The sequence below is a fragment of the Lathyrus oleraceus genome, chromosome 4, assembly GCF_024323335.1.
Source record: "Lathyrus oleraceus cultivar Zhongwan6 chromosome 4, CAAS_Psat_ZW6_1.0, whole genome shotgun sequence".
In the NCBI taxonomy this organism is placed as follows: Eukaryota; Viridiplantae; Streptophyta; class Magnoliopsida; order Fabales; family Fabaceae; genus Lathyrus; species Lathyrus oleraceus.
In genome coordinates this window covers 321,354,088-321,370,727 of record NC_066582.1, presented here as the reverse complement: position 1 = coordinate 321,370,727, position 16,640 = coordinate 321,354,088, and positions in this window count along the sequence as shown.

Sequence of the window (16,640 nt, the reverse complement as noted above, 5' to 3'; positions counted from 1 at the left end):
GAGCCTGTTGTCGTCAGATATAATGGCAGCAAGCAAAAGGCCTTTTCTCCCTCTCTTATCATTAAGCCATCTGCCGCCCGTCCTGTGGGGAATTCATCTTCTTCTCCGAATCCGGCACTTGTTGCTGAAAGACCTATCGCTGCTGCTAGAGCTCCTGTCCCTGCTGGCTCGAATGGCATGTTGAGAGAGGACTGTGATGAGATGTTGAGGCTCATCAAAAGGAGCGAGTATAATATTGTAGATCAGCTGCTACAAACGCCTTCAAAGACATATGTGTTGTCTTTGTTGATGAACTCTAAGCCACACCATGAAGCTTTTCAGAAGGTGCTGGACGTGGCATATGTGGATCACGATGTCACCATAGAACAATTTGATAGCATTGTTGCAAACATTACTTCTTGTTACAACTTGAGCTTTTGCAATGCTAATCTTCCCGAGGAGGGAAAAGACCATAATTTGGCACTTCACATCTCTATGAACTGCAAGGATGATGCCTTCTCTAATGTGCTGGTAGACACAAGATCATCGCTGAATGTGTTGTCAAAATCCACCCTGGCGAAACTTTCATACCAAGGGCTTCCCATGAGGCCGAGTGGAGTGGTCGTCAAAGCTTTTGATGGATCCAGGAAGACTGTGATTGGTGAGGTTGAGCTCCCAATCAAGATAGGACCTAGTGATTTCCAGATCACTTTTCAGGTCATGGATATCCACCCATCATATAGCTGTTTGTTAGGCAGACCATGGATTCACAAGGAAGGCGCCGTGACATCCACCCTACACCAAAAGTTGAAGTTCGTCAAGAACAAGAAGTTGGTGGTGGTAGGGGGAGAGAAGGCTCTCTTGGTAAGCCATATGTCTTCCTTTTCTTATATTGATGCTGAGGATGAGGTTGGGACATCGTTCCAAGCCTTGTCTATTGTTGAGCCTTCTAAGAAAGGAACTTCTTCATTTGCGTCCTACAATGATGCGATGTTGGCCATTGAGCATGGCGCAACTACTGGTTTAGGACAAATGATTAAGCTGGAAGACAATAAATCCCGGGCTGGCATAGGGTACTCTTCAGGCACTTTCAAGAAGCATGGGTTGTTTCAGAGTGGTGGTTTCATCCACACAGTTGAAGACCAGGAAGCTACTGTTGTGGTGGAAGAGGATGCAGAGGAAGATTCTGGCAACTTTGTCATCTCTGGAGGAGTCTGCAATGATTGGGTCGCTGTTGATGTTCCAACAGTTTTCCATAAGTCCACATAATGTTCATTTTTGTTTAAAAACCCTTCTCCCATGCCAAAAGGAGAAGTGATGACATTGTTGGCACATAAATACAATGATATTAATTCAATAATTACATGTTAAATGTTTGTTTTTCCAAATTATTTTCACTTTTTGCTTTTTGCATGAAATTGGTGATCACAAAAAACCCTAAAAAAGAATAAAATCAATCTTTTCATCTGCATAATAATTTGCCTTGTTTGAATTCTAAAATCTCTTTTATATCCAAAATCATTATGCAGGTTGATCAAACCCATTGAACATAATGATCCAACACCATCTCCCAACTTTAAGTTCCTTGTATTTGAGGCCGAAGAAGATGATGTTGAAGAGATTCCTGATGAGATTACCCGTCTGCTTGAGCACGAAGAGAAGATCATTCTGCCGCATCTCGAGAATCTGGAAACAGCCAACTTAGGGTCTAAGGATTGTGTTCGCGAAGTGAAGATTAGGGCACTCCTGGAAGAATCTGTCAAGAAGGGGTTGATTGAGTTGCTACGAGAATATGTCAACATCTTTGCCTGGTCATATGAAGACATGCCTGGTCTGGATACTGATATCGTGCAACATTTCTTGCCTTTGAAGCCTGAGTGTGTGCATGTGAAGCAGAAGCTCAGAAGAACTCATCCTGATATGGCAGTGAATATTAAAGAAGAAGTTCAGAAGCAAATCGATGCGGGGTTTCTGGTGACTTCTACATATCCTCAATGGGTGGCCAATATTGTGCCCGTGCCTAAGAAAGATGGAAAAGTCCGAATGTGTGTGGACTATAGAGACTTGAGTAAAGCTAGTCCGAAAGATGATTTTCCTCTACCACATATTGATATGTTGGTAGACAATACAGCTAAATTCAATGTCTTCTCATTCATGCACGGATTTTCCGGATATAATCAGATCAAAATGGAACCCGAGGATATGGAGAAGACAACATTCATCACACATTGGGGAACATTTTGTTATCGAGTGATGCCCTTCGGTTTGAAGAACGCCAGAGCCATGTATCAACGAGCTATGACTACCTTGTTTCATGATATGATGCACAAGGAGATCGAGGTATATGTTGATGATATGATTGCGAAGTCGAGAACGGAAGTTGAACATGTAGAGCACTTGTTGAAGCTTTTTCAGCGTTTGAGGAAGTACAAACTCTGTCTGAATCAGAACAAGTGTACATTTGGAGTCCGTTCCGGCAAGTTATTGGGCTTTATTGTCAGTGAGAGAGGTATTGAAGTTGATCCTGGCAAGGTCAAAGCAATACAAGAGATGCTTGCGCCCAAAACTGAGAAGCAAGTCCGAGGTTTTCTTGGCCGCTTGAATTATATTTCCAGATTTATATCCCACATGACTTCCACATGCGCGCCAATATTCAAGCTCCTCCGGAAAGATCAGCGTCATGATTGGACCGAGGATTTCCAGAAGGCCTTTGACAGTATCAGAGAGCATCTGTCCGAGCCTCTGATTCTATCTCCGCCTGTGGAAGGGAGACCCTTGATTATGTACTTAATAGTTCTTGAAGACTCTATGGGTTGTGTATTGGGTCAGCAAGATGAATCAGGGAAGAAAGAGTATGCTATATACTACCTGAGTAAGAAGTTTACTGACTGTGTGTCTCGGTACTCAATGCTTGAGAAGACATGATGTGTTTTGGCTTGGGCTGCTAAGCGCTTACGCCAGTATATGTTGAATCATACGACTTGGTTGATATCCAAAATGGATCCAATCAAGTATATCTTTGAGAAGCCTGCTTTAACTGGGAGGATTGCCTGTTGGCAGATGCTGTTGTCTGAGTATGATATTGAGTATCGAGCTCAGAAAGCTATTAAGGGTAGTATCTTGGCTGACCACTTGGCAAATCAACCAATTGAGGATTATCAGTCTGTTCAGTATGACTTCCCTGATGAGGAGATTCTGTATTTGAAGATGAAAGATTGCGATGAGCCTACGCTCGATGAAGGGCCAGAACCTGGTTCCCGATGGATCATGGTGTTTGATGACGCTGTAAATCAATATGGAAATGGTATTGGGGCAGTGATTATTAGTCCTCAGGGCACGCATTTTCCTTTTACAGCAAGGCTAACTTTCAAATGCAGGAATGATATGGCGGAATATGAGGCCTGTATTATGGGTTTAGAAGAGTGTAGTGATCTTAGGATCAAACATCTTGATGTTTATGGTGATTCAACCCTTGTTGTTAATCAGATTAAGGGTGAATGGGAGACGAATCAGCCTGGTCTCATCCCATATAGAGATTATGCGAGGAGGATTTCAACGTTCTTTACTGAGGTTGACTTCCATCATATTCCTCGAGATGAGAATCGGATGGCAGATGCGCTTGCTTCGATGATTGTGGTGAAATTCTGGAATGAAGTTCCTAATATCACTATAATGCCCTTTGATAGACCAGCTCATGTATTTGCAGTTGAAGAAGTGAAAGATGATAAGCCATGGTATTTTGACATCAAATGTTTTCTTCAGAGTCAGATTTACCCGCCTGGGGCATTTGTTAAAGACAAGAAGACTTTGAGGAGATTATCTGGCAGTTTCTACCTCAATGGCGATGTGCTTTATAAGAGGAATTTTGACATGGTTCTACTTAGATGCGTGGATAGACACGAAGCAGACTTGTTAATGACTGAAGTCCATGAGGGTTCATTTGGTACTCATTCCAATGGACATGCCATGGCAAAGAAGATGTTGAGAGCAGGCTACTATTGGCTGACAATGGAGTCTGACTGCTGCAAATATGTGAAGAAATGCCACAAGTGTCAGATTTATGCGGATAAGATTCATATCCCCCCGACACTTCTGAATGTTATTTCCTCTCCATGGCCTTTCTCTATGTGGGGAATTGACATGATTGGCATGATAGAGCCAAAGGCGTCGAACGGTCACAGGTTTATTCTCGTATCAATTGTTTACTTCACCAAATGGGTTGAAGCGGCATCATATGCGAATGTGACCAGGTAGGTGGTTGTGAAGTTTATCAAGAATCAACTCATATGTCGTTATGGTGTGCCAGATAAGATCATTACTGATAATGGATCTAACTTGAACAACAAAATGATGAAAGAGTTATGTAGCTGTATACATGCGTTTTCGACGCCATAAGATTAGTATGCAAAATGGTTCCTTCGACGAAGGACACCATAAGAGTTGTTCGACATTTCAACGAAATGATGGCTCGACATTTCGACAGGATAGTTACAGATGGAAAAAATGTCTTTAACAAACACGGATGATGCTATAATATTTCGACAATTCGACAGAGTCTGGAGAAAGACGTCATTTCGACGTAAAGTATAAATTCAAATTCAAAAGAGTTGTGACGTTTGGCAGAAGACGTGTGGAAGCATCTGGCGAAAGGAAGGAAGCCAAGTGTCACAGTTTTTGGATTTGTTCGTTAGTAGCAGTTATTTTGTTTGTATATAAATAGGATAGTTGTTATCAGAAAAGGGGTGAAAATTTACTTGTACAAAATTCCTGCAAATACTCAAAGTACCCGTGTGAGAGAAAAGAGTTATATCTGGAACATATATGTGTAAACAAACACCAATTATTTCAAAGTTTTATTTTATAAAGTTTAAGGTTCTTTACGAATTTCCTTTACGTTTTCCAATCAATTATCTTTCTGCATTTCTTATTTCGACACTTTATGTTTCGTCAGTTATTTGCTGCCATTTATCTTATCTTGTGAAATTTACATCTATTTAAACGTTTCTAATCAACACTTTTTGACATAAAAACTTTATAAGCCAAATGAAAGGTACAAAAGTCATTCTAGAGATTTACGAAGTTATTTAGATTTGCACATGTCCTAGGATTTGTGTGGTTGATCCTGCAAGTAACCCTATTCTACAAGTTTTGGTAAACCAGAGGTTGTTCGCCAGAATTCACCGCGAACAAATTGGCACGCCTAGTGGGACAGTGCATAAGTCTAAAACTTAAAATAACCTTTAGTCAAGTTGTTTTCTTTGTTGCATGAGATTAAGAAGCGGTAAATTAACCGTATCCAACGTAGAAAGACCTGAAAGAACAAGAGTAAGGAAAATGGCAAATCAGCCAAATAATCCAAACGAATCCATACCAGTATCCAACCCTACCCCTTCGACGGGAGGCAGTGTAGGACCAGTCCCTGTGTCAGAGGCTATGCCTTCGTCAACAGGGTCAATACCAGCGGTTTCAATTTTGCAAAATGCGCCTAGTTCGTCCGTTAGGGCACAACAAATGCCTGTTGGGACACCTCCTCCTGTGGGAAACACTTCTAGGCCTTTTGTCACAAATTTTACCATGCCTCCGCCTGGTAGGGAACAACCCTTTGGAATGCCAACTTCGGTAATGGCAAATTTACACAATTCCCCGTTATGATATTCTGATTCTATGGCCAATATGTCTTCACCATTACAAGGGTCAGGATATGGCGGAAACATGAGTAGACTAAATCAACAACAACTTTACGTGCCACCAATAACAAATAATTCCGCGCAAGTAATTAGACGATAAATGGACGACAGTAATCATGATATGGTCCAAATGTTGACTCAACAAATGGGGGCGGTGTTTAATCCTCTAATACAAAACACCACCCAAACAAATCAATTGTTGGCAACGCAGATGACGCGCATTGCTGACTTTTTTGGGGTCCCTCAAACTCGACATAGAGAACAAGTGGTTCATAACCCAGTGATAGCGGTCCAGGACGAGCCCACGATAAACCAAATACCGTTAGACAATCCTCAGACAAACGGCAGAAACCAAGAGGATGTGGTCGAACAGCCTCGCGTCGAAATCCCTATTTCACAAGAACCTAGAAGGATGGTAATCCAGAGAGGCCAAGACGCGGATGCTGTGTTGCAACAGCGAATCCGGTATAACAACCCGCCGGTCGAAAACAATTTAGCAGCCATGGTCGAAACAATAATGGCACAAAACGGGGTGAACATGGGATTGCAAAGGCCTAGTTATGCTTCCCCACTGTAAGAATATATTCTGCAAGAAGAACTGCCACCAAGGTGGAAAGTTCCTAAGTTCACAAAGTTCTCAAGGGATACTAGCGAGTCCACCATAGAACACGTAACACGTTATCTGATCGAAGTAGGGGAGATAGCCCGTAATGAAAATTTAAAAATAAAATATTTCCCCAGTTCCTTGACGAAAAACACGTTCACTTGGTTTACATCTTTGCCTGCAAACTCAGTATATACGTGGACCCAATTAGAAAGATTGTTCCATGAACAATTTTACATGGGACAAACAAAAATAAGTCTTAAAGAATTAGCCAGTGTTAAGAGAAAACACTCAGAACCAATAGATGATTATTTAAATAGGTTCATATTGCTAAAGGCTAGATGTTTCACTCCGGTGCCAGAACATGAGTTGGTTGAAATGGCCGCAGGGGGACTAGATTATTCTATAAGGAAGAAACTAGATACCCAGTATCTGAGGGATATGGAACAATTAGCAGATAGAGTGAGACAGGTCGAAAGGTTAAGGGACGAAAAATTCAGAGCAAATAAGAATAAAAAAGAAAGGGTGGCCTACGTAGGGGTTCGCCAAGATGATGAGTACGACGAAAACGAACCAAGTAATTTCGACGAACAAGAGATTGATTTAGCAGAACTAAAACAAGGCCCACCTTATTCGTGTAAAGTATTAATTTCGTCGAACGGAAACCCAGTCGAAACCAATGATAAGTTCCCCAAAAGAACTTATACATTCGACATCACCAAATGTGACGAAATTTTCGATTTGTTGGTTAAAGATGGTCAATTAATAAAGCCACCAGGTGCTAAAGAACCGCCTATGGAACAACAGAAAAAGAGAGGTTTTTGTAAATACCATAATTTTCTGGGCCATAAAACATCTCGCTGTTTCCTTTCCAGGGATCTCGTTCAAAATGCTATCCGTGACGGAAGGCTGAAGTTTGGCGATAAGCCAAAACAACAGATGAGGATTGATTTGAATCCTATGCAGCCAGTCGAAGCCCATTACGCTGAACCATCCATTGTGAACATGGTGGAGGTCGAAGTTGCTCCTGATGGCAATTTTGAAATGGTGGAAGCTGTTGGAGAATTCGACACAAAGATCAACATGGTGGAGATTGCTGATGATCTCGCAAACCAGAACGAAGTTGAAGTTGTTGAAGGCTTCGACGACCAGAAAAAGATGGAAACTACTGAATATTTCGATAAAAAGGACAGTGACAATACTGTCGAAGATGGTTTGGTTCGACAGGACGAGAATTGGGACTGCTTGGGACAACCAAGTGGGAAGCACGATTATCTCATGAAATACAATGCGCTGGCAAGTTCTCAGATCGACATCAATGCAATCCAACCAAGCGGTTGGGGAGATGTCCCTCTAGACAACAACGGAAAAATACCTGAAATAGTTGAGAATCCCCCTATCGTAAAAAGGAAGGTTTTTGAAGACCTCGCCATTAAAAACAAGGCTACTGAAAGCTTTGATTTTGATCAAACGAAGACAGGTGATGTTGCAAACTGCATCAACACCATGGGACCTTTCAGCAAAGAGGTCACAAGAATCAAAACAGAAGTTATGAATGGTCCTGCGAAGCCTATGACCAGTGGAATCCTGCGCAGAATAATGGAAGACCCCAAAAGAAATTGGAACAAATGCTGTTGGAAACATGGTCCCAGGAACATGTCTTGGTGCTGCTGCCCAGAAAAGGAGTTTGATCAGATACCAAGAGGTGTCGACGTCGAAGAAGAAAGACTCATCAAGAAAATGAACGACTTAAGCATTGCTGACGAACAAAACGTTAGAATAAACATGGTGGAAGTAACTCAGGGAGACCAAGATGAAGTGGGTGAAGATCGGGGTCGAAAAGAGTACCAAAGGTTGGCGTACCAAGAGGAGGAAAATCTAATAGAATTCATCAAGAGGTGCCAAAAGATGAGGGCCGAAGTAATGATGTGCCCACGCTGTAGTGCAATCTTCGACAGGAAGGCAGCAACCAATCTGGAAGCAGTGGATAAAGCCAAGAGGAAAGAGAATTGGGGGACAACAAGATATGACCCAAGGAGAAGAGAGCATCACCAATGGAGGCATGGAGAAAGATACCACAACACTTACAAACCATCGAACGAAGCAATGGATGACAAATGGGTTCAGCCCATTAGAGATGCCCAAGGGCAGAAAAAATGGGGAAAGTTTGAGGTTCAGAGAGGCGCTTCAATGGAAAGAAAGAAGGAAATGGAAAAGCACAAGCCAAGACCATATCCTTCGGAAAACTACAAAGGAAAAAACCCTATGTCGAGATCCCAATGGAGAAGATTCCAGAGGCAAAAGAGGGCAGAAAAAGAGGCGGCTGCAGAAAAGAGCGTAAACGGAAAAGACACTGACAACAAAGACAAAGCAGAGTCTAGTAACAATCATCAGATAATGAGCAGAAAAGAGACTTCCCTCCAGATCAATCCTGGCAGCATCGTCGAACTAGTGGCGTCGAAAGAGAAAATGCAGGAAGACGACTAAATAACTGACAATTTCGAATCGGACTCAGAAGCATCCTTTAATGTGGTCTGCAATGTGGTCTCTGTTCTCCCTAGAGATTATGACAGAGTCATGGAGGTCGAAGATGAAGAAGATGAGATGGAAGAGGAAACAATGGCACACAGGCCCGTCTGCTACTACGTGATGAACAATGGGTGCGTCGAAGAGCATAACGCTTTCTTCGAAAGGCCAGATGATTTCATGAAAGCACATTTGAAGCCTTTATTCATAAAAGGGAAGGTGGAGAATGTTGGTGTAAACAAGATACTGGTGGATGGGGGAGCAGCAGTAAATTTGATGCCCCATTTTATGCTAAAGAGGATTGGGAAAGATGATTCAGACGCAAAACCCCACAACATGGTGTTGTCGAACTATGAAGGAAAAGTAGGGACCACTATGGGCGTTATCTAGGTGAATTTGACTCTTGGAACCATAACAAGACCAACAATGTTCATGGTCATTGCTTCAAGGGCGAACTACAACCTACTGCTGGGAAGGGAGTGGATTCATGGCGTGGGAGCTGTACCTTCTTCAATGCATCAGCGAATAGCCATATGGAGGCCAGACGGGATCGTCGAAAACATTGAGGCGGATCAAATCTATTTCATGACAGAGATAAATAAATGACAACAATCAAAGCTTCGACAAGAACCTGACTCACATACCTCCGTGCAGCCCAGCCGAATTCGACTTAAAGGCAACAGACAACGCCTACTGCTCCATGTACCTTCATCCTACACATGGTTTCCAGTGGGACAAAGAAGTGATTGGCGAATCTTACATGTGGGGAACTACTCATATAGTGCCAACAGGATGGGGAAGCGAATTTGACGATGACGAGTAAAGAATCAGCGCTCGAAAAAGTTATGGCTTACATAGTCGAAAACAAACTCAAAGAGGCCCTTGAGGCTGAAGTAAAATACATGGCTGTCGAAGCAACCAAAGAAAATTCCAACAAACAATGTCCCCAAAGAGACGTTGCAGAAGATCGAAATAAAAACCAAATGGACGAATGGCAGCACCAAAAGCTTGACGCCATTTATGACGACGAACCTCTAGGGTTCGAAAACATAATGGCAAGTGAAAATGGCACTAAAATTAATTCGACTACAGATTGAGATTAACAAAAGTTTCTTTCAACGTGACAAATTTCTTCCTCTGAAACTGGAGTCGATGGTCACAAAGACTTTTGTGAGTGGAGATAGTCTCAATCTCTTGACTTAGTTGCTGGCCCTTTTCTGCGTGTCGAATACCCGCTTTCAGTTCGTCGTCAATCTCAGTCTGCTTAGGTTGCTGTATAGATGCCTTGCGCTTTTTCTCTTGAGAGATCTTCTCTTGAAGTGCTGCTATTTGTTTCTCCCATTTCTGGATATTATCATCACAAACAGCAACTTCTTTGATGTAAGTTTCAGAAAGTTGTTGTAGCTTTGAAACTTTGTCAGTCGAAGCAGCAACAGCGTTCCATTCAGCAGTTTGAGCTTCAGATTTGGAGGAGATTTGTTGGGTAAGATCTCTTTGACGATGAAGGTCCGCAGTTTCCAAGTCAATAAGGGTCGTCATCTCCATCACAAAACTGCCAACCTCAGCAGAAGTTTCCAAGACATTGACTTGCTTCAAAATTTTCTTGAGGTCAATATGGGCAAGGGCGTTTTCTTCCAAGACTTTGAACAAATCGACATCAAGGATTTTCGTCTTAATCCTGATCAACAGGTTGCCAAGAGTTGGTGCTTCAGAAGTGGCCCCAGAAGTAGTCGAACTGCTCTGTGAAGAGTCTTGAAAATTAAAACGAGTACTAAGCATAGCCTTCAGATACTCTAAGGGTCTCTGCACTTTGAGATTTTCAAGCTCCTCGCGAGAGAAACTAGTCGAACAAGTTGATTTGCCACTTCTTGGGATCTGGTCAAGAGCAGATGGAGTGTTTCGCTCTAAAGTTTTCTCAGCCTCCATTTGTTTCGACGGGTCTCCCACATCTTGGGCATTTTCATCTTCATGATCATCTTCGACCCCAACTTCCATGTCAGTATCATCACCCTGAGTTGCAACATCTAATCCTGGGTGAGGAGGAGATTCATCTTCAGAAGCTTCATCCCTTGTAGCGTCGAATTCTGCTACAGTTTGCACATCATGATCACTTGTGGGGATATCTTCTTCTGGGACTGGTTCCTCTAGAATTTTCTCAGGTGTTCTTTCGACAGCCATTTGTCCCTGAAAATAATTCTAAGATTTAGAAGAAAAATATGCAAAGAAGATGAATATATACAGTCGAAATAAAGACTCACCTCAGGAATCTCAGTGTTAAAGCTAGATCTCCCACTCTCTGTGCCTTTCGACGGGAGTTTAGTAGTGGGAGTACTTGCAGAATCCTTCCTGGTTGATTTAACTATGGATCTTTGGGAAGACACCTTTGTAAGTTTCTTCTTCTGAGGAGGAGGGGGGATTAGCTCTGGAGATTCGTCACCAGATTCTTCATTAAGAACATTATCCTCTTCTTTCTCCCCTTCACTCTTTCTCTTTTGGATTGTTGGGGGTTTTTGACTTGCCTAGTCATGCAGACCAAAGCCAGTTAGTTTCTTAAAAAGGAAACAAATAAATGAGAAGAAGTGATGTGTTGTACCTTTGTCAAATGCTTCTTAGCAGCACTGGGCGACGCTTCGACAGAAGTTTTCTTGGCAGGAATCCTCACGGCTAAGGAAAGAAAGGAGATTCAGAAATGGATATAAGAAATACATGATAATACAGTTAGAAAAAAAATCAATCATGTTTTCTGTGAACATCTTCAAGAGTGGGATCTTCCACGCGAACGTGTTCTATTCCAATATGAAGGTGTCCTTGGTATTCGTCCAGATGATACTTAGTCGGAACCACACGCTCAGCAGGTTTTTGGTACTGTTGACGAAGAACTTTCATAAAATTCCCACAAACGAACCAATCTGGAAATGGAGGGCTAAATGCCACGCCAAATTCAGCAATTGGCAAAGGAGGAAATTTTGGTGGATGACAACTGAAAGCTAGGTCATAGCGCGCCTCTGGTCGAAGATTTGAAGGCAATGACAATTTTTCAAACTTCTCCGTCAACTTACATTTTAATTCTGCTGCTGCTTCCTATATGGTTCGACTAAGATCATCAGGTCTATGCACAGTTTCAAAATATTTTTGAAATTTCTGTATTTCTCTAATGTGTCTTTGAATCCCTTTTTTCGTCTGATCCTGCACAAAAGCGAAGGCATTTATTAAATGTGTAGCAAAGGCAACTACGTCAAAAAATATGTTGGAATAATAATCTTTCCACCATTCATCGAACTCAGGAGTACAGAGGAACGATGGTCGAAAGATCATTGGTCGGATGTCGAGAGAGTCATCAGTCAGTTTCTTCGACAGTTCTTTGCCCTCACCTTCAGTATGAAGGGAGTCGTAAAAGATGATGGATCCTTTCTTGGGGAATATAGGTCCAGGTTTTATCTAGATCAGGCCAAACTGTCTAGAAACAAGGTTGGGTTGATAAACTATCAAAGCAATTTGGGTTTTAGTGGCATTACGGTAAGAAAAAAGGAGCCTAGGGGTTAAGAATGATTTCCAAACATTCAGAAATATATTTTCATCTTTCTGCATTTCCAAAGGTAGTTGTTGGGTAAACCATTTAGGTCCAATTTTTCTATCAGCAAAAGGTGCCATGGTCGAAGTAAACTGACACCTCTTGGCAAACATCATGACATAGCTTTTGAAAGCTTGTCGAAGGCTAATCCCTTCATCAGTTGGCGTTATTAGCACCAACCTTGGCCATTCGCAGTCCTATTTTTTACTTCTTATTCATCTACTTCCGGTGCTACAGGAATATTGGCTTCAAATGTGGCATTGAGCCATAATTGCAAGAGCCAGAAAGGTCCTGATAAGTTGATTTTACCTTGGGTTTTGGCGTTTTTCAAAAGATGTACGCTCTCACTCAGAGATTCATAAAGGTTCGCCAGAATCATTTTGCTCAAGCATAGTTTTGTGCCTGCATGAAGCTGATTGGCTATGGTGATGAATCTCTTAGCAACCTGGAGGGAACAAGAGCAAAACACATATTTGGATAGCCACAGAGTTAGGAAAGCTATGTGTTCGACATCTGAAACTTCAGTAGTGCTCTTGTCATGATAATAGGACATAAATAAGGAGTATGGGGCGAGACTAGTCTCGAAAGCGATGGTATCTTCATTTAAGACAGTAGGGACGAAATCTATACCGTTGGGGTGAAGGCCAACAATGGCTGCTGCGTCGAAAAGAGTGGGCGTAACCATCCCACAAGGGAGGTGAAAGGTGTTGTAGGTACTATCCCAGAAGTAGAGAGAAGCCAAAAGCATATTTGGACAGATATTGAGTCCCACTCTCGACAACTGAATAAGGTCAAAAATGCCTACTTCTTTCCAAAAATCCCCTTTAACCTTTTCGATTTTATTTAGCCAAGATAAGTAGTCAGAGGGGTCTTTCGACTAGGGGCAAGTTCTAAATATCCTGGGGTAATTCAAATAGGCTAAGTCCAATTCTCCATTATCCGTCGAACTTGATGGGTCATTTTGTTCTACAATTTTCTCCTTAGGCTAAGGTTTCACTCCAGCGCCTATGGGTTTTGTATGGAAATAAGTTGGAAAAAATTCTCTTAAACGTTCTGGTTTAATTTCTGGGTTTGGAAGAGGACCTAACATAGCGTGACAGTTTCCAGAAATAAGAACAGGAATTAATACTTGGGATTTATAGATGCATTCCTTTTCTTTCTCATTTAGAGGTTCAGGAACATACTGTTGATTTCCAATGGTCATTGGTACCTTCAAATCATGTACAGGAGGGAAAGCTGGATTTTGTTTCTTCTTGGAATGTTTGCTGCTTGAAGGTTTGTTAGGAACCATTGTTAGGAAGAGCGAAGGATTTTTCTCAGAAAGTATGAAGTTTTAAGAAATGGGTATGAAGAAAAGTAAGCTGAAGCGTTTAAAAAGTTTTCAGAGGAAACAGGCTTATGGGTATTTATAGGAGGAAGATGAAGACGCTTCAGAATGGTAATGATCATAGTGGGACACGTGGCCAATTTTCGTGGTGATGTTGAAGAGGTGGAAGTTGAAAAGAAACCATGATGTGAGGAAATGATGGAAGTAGACTCTGAACGTGGGCTAGATGTGACATTTTGGAGAAAGTGTAATGATAAAATCTGTATTGGAACTTGAGATTGGAAAAACTTGGAATTAATAAGATTAAATGACATGGCATCAAAACACTGGTTGACAACAAATGACTGTTTCTCCAAAAAAACAGTCAAAACATCTTTGCTGGGGGCAATTTGTATACATGCGTTTTCGACGCCATAAGATTAGTATGCAAAATGGTTCCTTCGACGAAGGACACCATAAGAGTTGTTCGACATTTTGACGAAATGATGGCTCGACATTTCGACAGGATAGTTACAGATGGAAAAAATATCTTTAACAAACACGAATGATGGTATAATATTTCGACAATTCGACAGAGTCTGGAGAAAGATGTCATTTCGACGTGAAGTATAAATTCAAATTCAAAAGAGTTGTGACGTTTGGCAGAAGACGCGTGGAAGCATCTGGCGAAAGGAACGAAGCCAAGTGTCACCGTTTTTGGATTTGTTCGTTAGTAGCAGTTATTTTGTTTGTATATAAATAGGATAGTTGTTATCAGAAAAGGGGTAAAAATTTACTTGTACAAAATTCCTGCAAATACTCAAAGTACCCGTGTGAGAGAAAAGAGTTATATCTGGAACATGTATGTGTAAACAACTCTTATGGTGTAAGTTGACGGAGAAGTTTGAAAAATTAGACCTGATGATCTTAGTCGAACCATACACGAAGCAGCAGCAGAATTAAAACGTAAGTTGACGGAGAAGTTTGAAAAATTGTCATTGCCTTCAAATCTTTGACCAGAGGCGCGCTATGACCTAGCTTTCAGTTGTCATCCACCAAAATTTCCTCCTTTGCCAACTGCTGAATTTGGCATGGCATTTAGCCCTCCATTTCCAGATTGGTTCGTTTGTGGGAATTTTATGAAAATTCTTCGTCAACAGTACCAAAAACCTGCTGAGCGTGTGGTTCCGGCTAAGTATCATCTGGACGAATACCAAGGACACCTTCATATTGGAATAGAACACGTTCGCGTGGAAGATCCCACTCTTGAAGGTGTTCACAGAAAACATGATTAATTTTTTTTCTAACTGTATTATCATGTATTTCTTATATCCATTTCTGAATCTCCTTTCTTTCCTTAGCCGTGAGGATTCCTGCCAAGAAAACTTTTGTCGAAGCGTCGCCCAGTGCTGCTAAGAAGCATTCGACAAAGGTACAACACATCACTTCTTCTCATTTATTTATTTCCTTTTTAAGAAACTAACTGGCTTTGGTCTGCGTGACTAGGCAAGTCGAAAACCCCCAACAATCCAAAAGAGAAAGAGTGAAGAGGAGAACGAAGAGGATAATGTTCTTAATGAAGAATCTGGTGACGAATCTCCAGAGCTAATCCCCCCTCCTCCTCAGAAGAAGAAACTTACAAAGGTCTCTTCCCAAAGATCCATAGTTAAATCTACCAGGAAGGATTCTGCAAGTACTCCCACTACTAAACTCTCGTCGAAAGGCACGAAGAGTGGGAGATCTAGCTTTAACACTGAGACTCCTGAGGTGAGTCTTTATTTCGACTGTATATATTCACCTTCTATGCATCCTTTTCTTCTAAATCTTAGAATTATTTTCAGGGACAAATGGTTGTCGAAAGAACACTTGAGAAACTTTTGGAGGAACCAGTCCCAGAAGAAGATATCCCCACAAGTGATCATGACGTGCAAACTGTAGCAGAATTCGACGCTACAAGGGATGAAGCTTCTGAAGATGAATCTCCTCCTCACCCAGGATTAGATGCTGTACCTCAGGGTGATGATACTAACATGGAAGTTAGGGTCAAAGATGATCATGAAGACGAAAATGCCCAAGATGTGGGAGACCCGTCGAAACAAATGGAGGCTGAGCAAACTTTAGAACGAAACACTCCATCTGCTCTTGACCAGACCCCAGGAAGTGGCAAATCAACTTGTTCGACTAGTTTCTCTCACGAGGAGCTTGAAAATCTCAAAGTGCAGAGTCCCTTAGAGTATCTGAAGGCTATGCTTAGTACTCGTTTTAATTTTCAAGATTCTTCATAGAGCAGTTCGACTACTTCTGGGGCCACTTCTGAAGCACCAACTCTTGGCAACCTGTTGACCAGGATTAAGACGAAAATCCTTGATGTCGATTTGTTCAAAGTCTTGGAAGAAAACGCCCTTGCCCATATTGACCTTAAGAAAATTTTGATGCAAGCAATGTCTTGGAAACTTCTACTGAGGTTGGCAGTTTTGTGATGGAGCTGACGACCCTTATTGACTTGGCAACTGCGGACCTTCATCGTCAAAGAGATCTTACCCAGCAAATCTCCTCCAAATCTGAAGCTCAAACTGCTGAATGGAACGTTGTTGCTGCTTCGACTGACAAAGTTTCAAAGCTACAACAGCTTTCTGAAACTTACATCAAAGAAGTTGCTGTTTGTGATGATAATATCCAGAAATGGGAGAAACAAATAGCAGCACTTCAAGAGAAGCTCTCTCAAGAGAAAAAACGCAAGGCATCTATACAGCAACCTAAGTAGACTAAGATTGACGACAAACTGAAAGCGGGTATTCGACACGCAGAAAAGGGCCAGCAACTAAGTCAAGAGATTGAGACTCTCTCCACTCACAAAAGTCTTTGTGACCATCGACTCCAGTTTCAGAGGAAGAAATTTGTCACGTTGAAAGAAACTTTTGTTAATCTCAATTTGTAGTTGAATTAATTTTAACAATTCTCATCCCT